Raw genomic sequence first — 13,474 nt, 5'->3', positions numbered from 1 at the left:
AAATTTTTTTTTTCTATAATTTATTAAAGTAATTAATTAATAAAGGATGAAATATTAAAAATTAAATGCTTAGGACAGTTGTCTCATTTTCAAACCCAATAATCAGATTATTGAGTTCAATTATAAAAATTTCAACAATACTGGAAAGAACCAGGTCTCAAAAATTGAAATTCTTATACCCTACTAGGTCCAAAAAATTTTTTGGAAAAATTCTAGCTCATTAAAAATTAACCAAAAATCTAAAAAGAAATTGAGCATAAAATAAAATTGATCAGCTTAAAATGACAATTCGAAAATAGCCATAGATACTCGGATGTATTGCATGCGTCTTGATATTGCTCGGAGTAGGCTCGCGTAATATAAAATCCGCGAGTTGGAGGGGGAGGGTGTGGGTGGGATTGAAGTTAGTGAGTGAAAGAATAAAGAAGACAGGAACAGCGCGTGCGAGTGAGAAAAGAAGTGTGAGGTAGTATCGCTTTGGACGCTGGACGAGGCGCACGCTCCATAAGATCCAACTGTACCACGCGGTTTTCACGCGTTACCAATATAACTGCAAAAGTTTAACGTGTGTGCCTATGTGTGCCTATGTGTGTCTATGTGTGCGTATGCACAGAGACATATGTGAAGATATTGGATGTTCACAAAAGCCGGGCGAAATGTGAGTGACTGAAAAGCGCCAAGCCGGTACAATACTAAATACTCCTGCGTGTTGTATCCGTAATTCTCCAGACACACCGTTCATCGTGGATCGTTGATCGTTTTTGAATGAATGAACGGTGATGAATTAACGGGAAGTCTTTTGAGGAAAACTTATAAATTATTGATCCGTTTAATAATTTACATTTCATTATTCCTCTCGAGTGATCCGTCTTTATCATCTTCTTTATTTGTGGTGTGAATTCTCCAGGCTCTGTAACGGTTTCATTTACACTGGCAATTGTAAGTGTAAACTGTAAACTGTATGCAGCCTAACGAATAAAAGGTGACGACATGTATTAGGAAGGAAGTGGTTCACCGCGAGGATGATATGAAAGCAATAACGGAGCCCTGCTAAACAGAAAACATAAAACAGAAAACAGAAAACGGAGATGAGAATTATTTAAATGCCGGTATTGAATTATTTTATTGTTGGTAATGATAATGAAAATTATGAATTGAGGCCCTGAGATCGACAAGAAGTCCTTGATAAAAATCATCTGTTAGGCTAAGCATGCTCGTGAATTCCTTTGCTTGAATGAGACAAACTTTTGGAAGGCTGACGTGTGGGAAATCAGGGTAAATGCTGATGTTGGTGGACCCGATGCTGGTACTCATCAACATCAACCGGTGTCTGGTGAAGTCGAGTGGAAGCGGGGATTTATAACCTCTACGGGATGGAAAATGATGCACCGATCGTGGATTAGTGAAGATTGCTTTATTAAAGGAAGATAGTGATGGTTTGTAGATAAGAAGCACAGCTTTGGAATTTGATTGGAGAAAAGGAAGTGGTTAGGCGGACAGACACGTGGTGGCAATTTTTGTTTTTAGTTTAGAACTCGTTGATTAGTGGGCTTCAAGCTTTGTGGAGTGATTGTTTATGATAATGTGCTAATTAAGCAGTGGGTTATTTTTGGAGATATGATTTTGAAATTGGAGGTATTTAATTATTTTATTTTTCTAATGTAATTGAAGATGTCTTTGCACATTCGAGAAAAAAATGATAAAGACGCCATCTATCGATCTTCGGTAAAACTAAAAATTTATTGACGATAATTCTGTCATTATCTAACAAATAATAATAAAAAATATTTGACTTGGAAAATAATAATTTTATTTTGTTTAATATTTAATTACATTGATTAATAATTTGATTAATAATTATAAATAAAAAATGAAATTTGTAATGAAGTATGATGGGTTAGAAATTGAAACAGAAACATCTTGGAGTATTTTTCCGAGTATTATCAAATATAAGAAATATTATGACTGAATAGTTGGTTTTAATTAACAAAAATGACAATAAATTTAAATGTTGACTGAAGTGTTGAAAAACTTAATCGTATCAAACGTACTAGTATCATTGAATGTATTTATAGATAAATCCATTCAATGTTTAGATAGAATATTTTATTATATATAAATGTTAGTAATCAAATACTTGCAGATGATAATTAATGAGGGTGTTTATTTAACGAAACGCCGTTGAAATAAAAGCAAAACACTTAAACTGAAATTGAACGTAAAAATGATGTTGATTTAATTTGTCGTGATCTTGATTTGTTTTTATACAATTTTTAACGGCCTATTAAATTTTTATCATCGACACACATCAGTTATACTCAACTGCACACTATACTGCGTACACAAATAACTTTCTATCCAACTAAACCAAGAATCGTAAATAACAATACCAATAAATACCAGAATCAAGCTTTAACTATCGAGAACTTTGAAAACTTTCGAGTTTTTTAAAATCAAATATTAACGTAACTCGTATCCATATTTAATTTAGTCTAAGTAACATCGGTCTGGAAATATGGAAAAAATTATAAAGTTTAATGTGTAATTTGATACGTTAAATAAAAGGTCGGATCTATAAAACCGTCAGAATTCGTTGTGGGAATTAATAATATAAAAAAAAAAAAAAAGTAATAATAAACACTAAAGAGATAAATGCATCGATTTGAACGGTCTTGGCACGCGTTTCTGATGACGGGCCAACTCGAAAATTCTTCATACACACTTCACCTCAATTTCCCACTTTTTATAATACAATCATCAACATCATTATTATTATAATTATCATTATACGCATTTCTTGTGTTTTTTTAAACCGTCAATATTTTACTGCTTATTAATTTCTTTATTTACATTTTTATTCCTTGGATTATTTTTACTTACATGAATATTCTGCTCTAAAGCAGTACCACGTACATTCCTCAAATACTCTTTTGGATTACCCGTAGGTCGGACAGTAGGACGAGTCATTTATATTTTTTATTTTTCCTAGAAATTCAAATCTCGATCCGTCTGCTGATAATTACTGTTTATTATAAATATTTATAGCGTGATCACACTTTTGGTGTGATAATGACGTATTTATTTTGGAATTAACAAAAAAATTGAATTTTTTCTTTTCTAGTCATCGTTTTTTTTTTTTCTCAGTGGAACTTTAAAAATAATCAATTGATTTATTTAACTTAATAATAAATAAACTGTGTACAATTTTAAATTAAAAATTTGGACATCTAATTTATAAAATTTTAATAAATTTTACTGTAATTTAATTCTAAAAATTTTCTACGATTTTATTGGTTAAATAAAAATAGTCGATGATATTAATAAATAAAATTTAATGAATTTTCCGCATAAAATTTCAAAAAAATTTCATTGCAAACTTGTAAACTCAAAAAAAAAAAATTAAAATTAATTTAAAAAATTACTTACGATGATTGAAATAAAATTAATTTCCGTCGCCATGACGAGCACTTTAAACATTCAATTACAATTAGTAACCTGATTATACGACAAGCGATGACGTAAATATGTATAAATAATAATTTTATTCATAATTGTGTAATTACCGCGCAATTAAGAGGCGTTAGGAGTCTATCAGACTAAAAATCATCAACAAAAATTACATAGTCCTCTTTCTGTTCGTATTTTCCAGCTCTTACCATATGATACATAAATATTAATTCCCGAGTTTTCGAAAGAATAACAGTTTCCATGGATTATGTAATATTTAATCTCCCCGAACTTTTTTCAATTTAACTAATGCAGCGTACTCGTACTCGTACGTTCCTAGTCCATCAATCCCCGTACATTTTACCGCGATTACTTTAATATTCTTGCAACGGGAATTATTCTAAAGGGCACCTGAACCCTCGCGTGGAACCTACACTACTAATACTCATACTTATTTTTTTTTTTCTATATGTATTTATGTGTAGATATAAAAGTAGACGAGCAATCCGATCGGATCGAATCGCGAAGCTCACGCGTGCATCTGCATTCCAATAGGCTGCCGCGACGAATCAACATCGGTTAATTATCATTACAATACTGTTTGTGGATGTAATAAAAAAAATTATTAAGTAATTTATTTAATAAGAAGATAAGATTAAAATTAATGGACTATTTAAATTAAATATTTCTTTTTTTTTTTTTAAATCATTCAAGGATTTTAATTGTAAATTATCGATTTCCGTAAGAATAATTGTTTTATTCGCCTTGCAAGTGAATTAATTACGATGTAAAATAATTATTTAATATTTATTGATTATTTGAATAAATAAATAAATAAATCAAATAATTTTACACTGTAAAATGTTTTCAATCTAACATATTAAAGGCAAGTGAGCAATCAGTCAAACAAACTAATGAGTGACCGGCATTGTTCGGTTAAATTCTTTAATTCCCGGCAATTATATGCGCAGGAACAGTAATTAGCACGCTCAGTTTTAGCGCAGTCACATGCCCATTCATCATTCACAGGATGTTAAATATTATTTTATTAAATAATTATCGCACGACAAAGTTTATTAAAAAAGAACACTTGGCTATCTATTATTATTTTTTTTTCTTAATTTTATTTTATTATTATTAACATCTTTTAAAAATAATTACTTGCAATTATAAAATTAATTACCGCAATTTATAACCCCTACTTACGACGTATAATTATTTTATTTTAAGCCGTGTTCTTATCTAAATGAAAATAATGATAATTATAATTATTATTATTATAATTACCCGAAAATTATAATTAAATATAGCGGCCTCAATTAAACGAGATTCATTGAAATAATTCCTTTAGCAAAAAAATTAAGCCAAAATATAAGTATAAGTATAAGAAAAAAAATAAATAAACTCAGGTTGAACACGCGAGGATACCAAATGATAATTCGCCGAACGATTAATCATATTAATTGCGACAAGAACTGTTCAAGCAGAAGGGACGTGAATATTGAGATTGAGGATGAGGATGTGCCCCTCAGAGTTAAAAAAGTTTTTTTTTTTCTTTTTTTTTTAATAACGCGAGACGCTTAATTATAAATTGTAATTAACGCTAAGCCAGCAAACACTCACACATACACACGGGTATATAGGCTCAGGAATTAATTAATGCCTCACCCTGCCGACAATTAATAACTTTTATTTGCTGACAAAAAAACACTTGATTAAATAAATAATTTTTTATTCTGTTTTTTAATATCAAATATTATTGATTTTTTTTTATTTTATTATTATTATTATTGTCTATATTATTAGAAGAATAAGAAAAACTTTATGTCCAGGATATAGTCATATGATAAAATAGTTTTCTTTCAAGGTTTCATATTATTCTCAGCGATAGTCAATTTATTATGATAAGTATTTAGGCGGCAATCAAAAATTTTTTATCCCTAGATACATAATTTAGAAATGACCTTGTATCTTGTGAACTGTTGACATTTTTAAAGATATAAGCTCATCCTGACATTACACTCATTGAGAGCTTTCATTTGAGTACCCACATCAATTTTTCATATATTTTATATATTTACTTATATGAATATATGAAAAATATATCAAAATGCATATGGGTACTCAAATGAAAGCTCTTGATGAGTGTGACATCGGGATGAGCTTTTATTTTTTAAAATGTCAATAATTAAGAAAGTACGGTGCAATTTAACAAAAATCATTATTTTTAAACATTATAATTTGTAAACAAAAAAAAATTATTATTAATTAATTTATTATGACATGATATTAAAAAATTTTTAATTTGTGTAATAATAATATACTCACTTTCAAAATTATTACATTTATTATTATTATTATTATTATTATTATTATTATTATTATTATTATTATTAATATTATTATTCAAAAATAAAGAAAAGTAACAAGAGTAGTTGATAAAGTAGACTTGCGTGATGAATTTAATCCACACACATTTAATATATTAGCAACATCACTAGTGTAATCACAATTGTATCTTCCTACGTCAAAAAATTTTATTATTACTAATTACTTGAGTGGTCGTGTGTTTGTAAAGGGAAGATGAGCTAAATTCGCTGACAATTCATGATCTAAAAAGGCTAATTAGAACGACAATCGCAATCACAATCACAATCACAATCACTATCCAGCATCTAACATCCACCTCGATCTCTATTAACGTATGTACAGCATTGTAACGTATTGTATTATTAAAAATTCGTATAGGTACCTGCCTTAAATATCTTACATACACAAGAAAGCAACCTAACCACACGGCTTGACACCACCCACGTGACTTAATTTTGCCCGGGCAAATATATATCCTGTTGCAGGTGATAAAAGATCATAAATGTTTTACGACGTTAAATAATAGCTTCAATAATAGCCATCCAATCGACATCGAGTTCGCCAGACATTTCTCGGAATTACTTCAGAGCATGATATGGATCACACTCTCACGACATAATCCCGATCAATTAATGGCCTATAATTAATCTAGTTAACTGGTTTACGAGTGATGTGACACCGTAATAAACATTACTTTTATTTATTAATCAAATATATATAAATTTGTATTTCTATCTCTATCGTTATTTTTATCTATACATATATACTTAACTAACAGCTCGACAGTTAATAACATTTAATTGGTCAATTATTTTACTCTATATTTTAATGTAATATTTTTATATTAATTCCACTTATCATACCCGCAGTAATAATAATTGATAAATGTCCGGCGTAATAAATGACCAGTATAAAAATAGAGGAGCAAAAAAATAAAATACCAATTGTCATAAATATTGTTAATGATTCGAGCCGAGATTAGAAAAATCCCCAGCCCTTCCTTTACTCTGATATACAGGTCGGTGGCCTCAGAAAAATATAAAACCCATTAACCAACCGCTGAAAGGGCTGTGCTCAAAAGTTATTTATATGTGCGACATTTATTTCCTCGAATAAAATGCCCGTTTATTTATTTGTCTAGGGGTGGGTTTATCGGGGGAACTTCTCGGTAATTATCTGGTCTAGTCTAGTAGAGTCTGTTGAACTCTACTTTGATAATTATATGTTTAAAATTAAATAAAGAGATAAAATAGAAGCAAAGTATGCTGTAGTAGTCATTGGGGCCGTGCGCGAAGGACTCCGGTGGTGTTACGAGTAAATCCGTTCTCGAGTGCCGAAAGAAGGTGGAGTTGGATCACATGTAGCGTGGGAGAATGTGTTGAAGGGTGGTTTAGCGCTACTAGAAAAAACACCAGAGTAATGAAATGATAAATCTATCGGGTGTACTGTGAGGTCGAAAAGCAAAACATTAGTGTGTAAATGAGGAGAGAAATCGCTTCGCTGGTGAGGAGATTCGGGATTGAGGGAAGATATAAATTGATATAAATAGAAATAGAAATATAAAGAAGAAATAGAAAAAATATAGATTTTATTTTACGGAAAAGTCCGGTAAATTTCATTTCCATGAATTTAAAAAAAAATTACTATTTTTAATAAATAATAAAGCAGCCCCCTAGGTTATAATACACTCCGGTAATTTTTCTCCTGAATTCAGCAATAAATTAAAAATAAAATTTCTTTCCATATATTAATAAGAAATTGAACTTGTAATTTAATTTCGCTTGGAATAGATGTGATGGATTCAGCTTGACACGTGCAAAAATGACTCACACACATGCGGAGTATGTGGTGTGTAGTACATAGCAGGGAGAGATTTCCTATTCCAGCACATTCCGTTTTGTGGTTGCCTCCAGGTATGTAGCGATATATTTACCAAGTGGGATGAAGGATGGAGGATGTAGGAAAGAAATGGAAGTTATCCACATCAAGCACATACTGGCAATTGCGAATAGGAGTGCTGCAGATACTCCAAGCAGTTGATAGTTGATTGTATTTTTCCGAATCAATATCATTAATGTAATACAGCGAGGATGCCTGATGAGGACGCGATTACGCCCGCGGAAAATTCCAGAGCTTCGTGCTCGGTCTTTCTCCTAATCGCGATCTCGTATATTAATAATACACACCCGGCGCTCTTACGTATTTCTCTTTTCTTATTTGCTTCATTTATTTTATTTCGTTTCCATTGCTTTTTATTTTTTTTTCTTTATTTTCTTCTTTTGTGTTATTTCCTTCAGGTACTGATAATTAATGAGTTATCCTCCGAATTATTTTACGAAAAACATTTCTAATTAAAATCAGTGAGAAAAAATTACAAAAAAAAAAAAATTTTATTTAATTTAATTAAATTAAAGCAAAAGTGTAATCAAATTTATGTAGAATAAAATTCAATTGACAATTTGCACATTAAAGATGACTATTATTCGAAAGCGACATCCGCTGTTTCATAAATTAAAATGAATAAAATTATCAATGAGTTTCAGCAATCTGTAACGATTAACATATCCACACTTGTTAATCACTTATCGCCTGGTAATTCAATTAATGTAATTAATTACGCTCCGCTTATCCAAGACGCAAATATTAATACTTCATTAATATTTCGAACGATGCGTCAAAACTGTTCACTGACTGTGGGCAAAAAGCTGATATAATCGTCAAAACAAAATAAAAAAAATTATAATAGAATAGAATAGTAGATATTCGCGTATGTGAATCGTTATTACTGTTACTGTTACTTCCTCAAAGTTGATTGGTAATGAGATCTCTAGATAAATTTAATCAGTTGATTTTAATCAAAGACTCTCTACCTCAACCTCTAGATCACCGTAAGCTAAAGTTGTACTGATTGTACCAAGAGGCACGCGCATTTAATTCTTACTTCTTACCACATGTACACAGATTCATTCTTTAGTCGCTCCGGGCGACATATATATTTTATTATCATGATTATTCATTTTTTATCTATTTATTAAAAATTTTTTTTCATTACATTATTATTATTATTATTATTATTATTATTATTATTATTATTATTATTAAAAAATAAAAATATTTTTACACGTTACAAGTTTAAAAGGCATGCATAATAAATATAATTGTTATAGTAATAGTGAATATAAAATAATAAAGTAAGATCGGCATGAGTAAGAATAATTTACGTTAAAATCGACGTGCGACACATTGCAAGTACGACTGCGATCTAATCGTGATTAGAGTTCACGGACGTGTGTATAGTACAGTACAATATACACATATGTGTCATGTTATAAGGTATATCTCACGTTCGATACGCGTCACAATCCTCTGGGTTCTGTCCGCGGCCGCAGCGAGTGTGACGATGATATTAATTAACGTCCTCAAGATACGATCAATGGAAACTTTACGACTGCGACTTTGACTGCGATGAGTTAAGTAGTATAGAAAGAGCCTTATCTGTACGGTAAATGCATTAAAAGGCCTCCTAGCTACTCTTACTTATTTTATTTACTCTTTTACTTAATACAGTATATAGTTCTGTACTTGTATTTGATAATCGTGATCTCTGATGAGCTCCACGAGCTAGTATAAATAGGTTACGTCCTATCGGGTACATCTCGGCTTTCTCTATTCTATGGATAAGTCTTAGTCTGAAAAGGCTCTAACCAATTTCCAATTAAACCATTTCTTATTTTTTATTTTTATTCTTTTATTGATAATTGATAATGATAATATTCCTTTTTATAATTAACAAAACAAAAAAAAATCTTAAAAAATTTAATAAAAAATTCCAATATCCATTTAAAAATTTTTTTAAATTAATAAAGGTAACTTTAATAAATTTTAAAGCTCTAAAAAATAATTAAAAAAATTTTCCTTTAATAATTTAATACTAAAAAAAAAAATTCCCTTCTTAATTAAATAAAAAATGTCAATATAAAATTAAAAAATAAATATTAATAAGCAACTCGGTAAATAAAGAGGGACGTAAGTTAATTACAGCTGTATACAACGGATCACCTTGAGCGTATCAGTAAGCCAGGTCTTACTGTACGTCTTGTGGGCAAAGGCCAGGTTTGAGATCGGGCGTTTAATTTAAAAAAAAAAAAAAAAAATAAAAATAAAAATAAAAATCAAGACTGAAGTTTAAGGGTTAAGAGTTAAGGGTTGAGGTGGCAGTGTCATGATATTGTTCCGTGGTTAATATCTTCCGAGCTACGAACTACAAGTTCGGTAATAATATATTAAATACACAAATAAAAGCTCACGTATGTACGTACAATACAGTTCGCAATTTTCCGTTGCTTATTCTTATTATCGCAGCTCTTCTCCTCTTCAGAGGATAAAAATGCCGGCTAAAACCAAGCCAAGACTCGCCCCAGGGGATTATTGAATTTTGAAATTTTATATTACGCACCTCAGCCCTGTAATTGTATTAAAGGCAGCCCCCGTCGAATTTCTCTTTGGGAAAAGAAAAAGAGTGAGGAATAAAAAACTATATAGGTATTTAGATGCCGTGCTGGCGAATCGAACGTGAGTGAATTAAAGGGAAAAAAATAATTTGAGACTTGGGTTTTTCTTTGTGTGTTCGAGTTTCGAGCTCGAGTACGTCCCTTCTGACAATGAGGTTCTCTTTTACTCTTCGCCCGTACCCGGGATGCTATATAGATATGAATAAGGATATAGATATAGATATAGATGTGTCGAGGTAAGGGGCCGGTATTCTGTACGGTAACGAGATGTCATAAGGCTGCATAATTGCGTCACAGACGGATAATAGAGTAATCGCATGAGCTTCAACGTCTGTAGCGAGTACCGAGGGATTATTTTGTGCTTTAAGGAATAAATTTGTGGATATTAATATTAATATTAATATGTAATTAAATTACCGAGTCAGATAATTGCTGAGAAACACTTTCTTCAAATTGACCATGCGGTGCATTACTTAATACAGCTGTCGAGGTTTATGTGTGTGTAGAGGTCGCCCCTCGATGCCTACTAGCCCGAAAGCTCTACTTGCTCCCACTCTGAGGGGAAGATTACGCTGGACATGTGTCGATAGCCAAGCACGCGGAAAAGCACACACTGAAGCTCATTCTACTCACCTCATCCGATCCAGTTCTCTGCTCGACCGGATCCGGAACCGTTTCTAATAGCGCCGGATCCCGACTATTGCGTGTTCATCGCTCGACGATAATTCTATTGATCAACTCGCCCTAATAAAAATTACTTTTAATCGTTTTATTATTACATTTTTTTAAATAAATAAATAATAATTATTTAAGGATTTATTTTTATTAATAATATTTATTAAAAATTTTATGACATAAAATTAATTAAAAAAAATTATTAAAGGATATCAAGTCTTAATTAAATGAATATTTTACTAATAAAAAATTACTTTAAGTACAGTGCTATAATTGTATTTATAAAAATCAATAATTATTTTTATTTAAATTTATGTTAAGTAAATTAAAAATAAAAAGAAAAAGAAATTTTTTTTACAAATTATAAAACCAGTAATTAAAAAAAATTTATCACTTAATACTAAGTATCACAATAATCAGTGAGCCCAGCAAAGCAATCTCTCTAAAAATCTTTACTACCTAGTACCGCGTAAAGAAGCTTTTTAACCACCGAGTACACTGCAATGAGTTGTTTAAAGAGCCATACAAAAAGTTTATTGCATCGAGTGGCAAAGTGTAGGCATGATATTATGACAAATGACTTCTCCGAAGCAAAATAAAAAAATGTGTAAACAAGTAGCTGGCTCTTGGAACCACCACTTCAACTCTTCGTACAGCTAACTCTGAATACTCCTCTAATATAACCGCCCTTGCGAGCCACCCGCGTCAATTACTTCACGCTCGTCACGCGTCCACTACCCGTTCTTGCTCCGCAATAATATTGCAGGCCATCCTACAAACCGTCTAGCCATAAATATATGCAATTCTCCGTCCTCGTCCCCATCTACATAAATGTATAAATATATAAATATATAAATGGACAGACAGGCGAGCGAGCTAGAGCATTACGAATATAAATTGAGAATGGGTATTCGTAAAAGCTCGCCACCGATGGACCTTACTTGTATTACCTTAGACATGACGAACGAATAAGAAACGTTACTTGTATAGTAATGTTGCAGACCTCCCTTTAATATCTGCATATATATTCACATATATCGACATCAGAAATAGGAATAAGGAGCAAGAAGACTGAATTGTATGTTAGAAGATGGGCTCGAGAACGAGGAGTTCAAGCGTACATGCTGGATGTACAATGTACGGAGTATACATATGTATATGTGGGCAATGTTATGAATACATTACGCTGGGGGTGTTACGAGATGCTGTACTGGCACATGCGCTCAGTATGCATCTACCTACTCTGTCCTCGGGCATATAGACTAATGATAAGTCAAGCATTTTAACTATTGATGGTCTAGAATTTTGGTGGAATTATAATACAATATTTACATTTTATTTAATAAAAACTTTTTATTAGTTTTCGGAATTTAATCAAAATAATATAATTTTTTTTTTTTTTGTTTTATTAAAGATCATTTTATAGGAATTTTACTTGAATCAAGCAAATCATGTAGACTCCCTGAGCACGGGCTCATGCAGATGAATATCCTCCCGTGATATAATAGGAGGAGCTGAGCCCCTCTGCAGCTCCTGTTTTGCTTAATTACTTGGAGGCGTTAACTAACTTTCCCACCCGGATTTTGAAAGCTGCAACCCTTTGACACAAACCTCCGCCGTATCATTGGCTGACTGATCCGCGAATGCTGGACCGTTTTAATTTAACTTCTCAATTAAATTTAGATGCTGGAGAGTTTTCTGCTTAATTTTTTTACCTTGAAATTCAAAAAATAAATTATCATTTTTTTATTGCTAGAATTAGAAGTAACATTATTATGATTATGAAATAAAGGACCTGCAAGGTGAGCTTTTTTGTAACAACGTCGAGACAGTTTCTCAGTGTCTCCGCGCAGGCCCTATGCAAAACAGTCGGTGGGAGGCCGAAGAGAACCCCGGAGCACTGTGATCAGGCAAACAACCCCTTAGTTCTGGCGTAGCCGGCCGCAGACGCCCCCACCACGGATTCGCGCACCGTCGCGACTAGAGCGCCTCTATCTCTCTCCCGCGGCGAGTTACCCGCGACTTTAACAAGTCTGACGTGTACTTTCTATTATTTCAATTAATTGGATTTTATTTACTGTCATTATCAAATTAATTATATAAACAATACACATTTAAAAAAAAAAAAATAAAAAATAGAGTTCCTTAAATTTATTTTTTGTGGAATTTAAAAAGTTTTCAAAAATGGATTTTTTTATCAAAAAGTGACGAGGTACTTATTTTTTTTTGCCGCTAATTAATAAATAACACCAAAGTTTTTTTTTTATGAAAAAAAAATATTTTTTTTAATTTTTTTGAAAATAATAAAAATTATTAAAAAAAATTTTTTTTTCTCCAATAATTCTTGAATTTTATTTATTTTGACTAAAAAAAAAAATTACCTGCTATTTTAATTATGATTAATAAAAATCCACGGAATGTTGAATGTATCCCCGCGAGCGAGCGGAAACACGTGTGCCACCACGCGGTCG

At 31.5% G+C, this 13,474-nt stretch overlaps 1 protein-coding gene across 3 annotated transcripts in view; it reads left to right on the top strand.

The window, feature by feature from the left end:
- The window catches only part of Zfh2 (Zn finger homeodomain 2), a 166,844-nt gene that overhangs the window by 38,290 nt on the left and 115,080 nt on the right, over positions 1-13,474 (top strand). Inside the window, exon 1 of one of the 3 annotated variants that reach the window (XM_074242058.1) lies at positions 537-1,635. The exons of 1 other annotated variant lie outside the window; for it this stretch is intronic. The gene's annotated coding sequence lies outside the window, so the exon portion shown is untranslated. Of the gene's footprint in view, positions 1-536; positions 1,636-13,474 lie in introns of those variants that run through there. One more of the 3 variants, XM_074242055.1, reaches the window with a different exon arrangement.

This window comes from Cotesia typhae, unplaced genomic scaffold (assembly GCF_013202065.1).
Source record: "Cotesia typhae breed Kobodo isofemale line unplaced genomic scaffold, CoteBio_Ctyphae contig_4, whole genome shotgun sequence".
In the NCBI taxonomy this organism is placed as follows: domain Eukaryota; kingdom Metazoa; phylum Arthropoda; class Insecta; order Hymenoptera; family Braconidae; genus Cotesia; species Cotesia typhae.
Note: the sequence above shows the minus strand (reverse complement) of the source record. Positions and strands in the feature narration are given on the sequence as shown.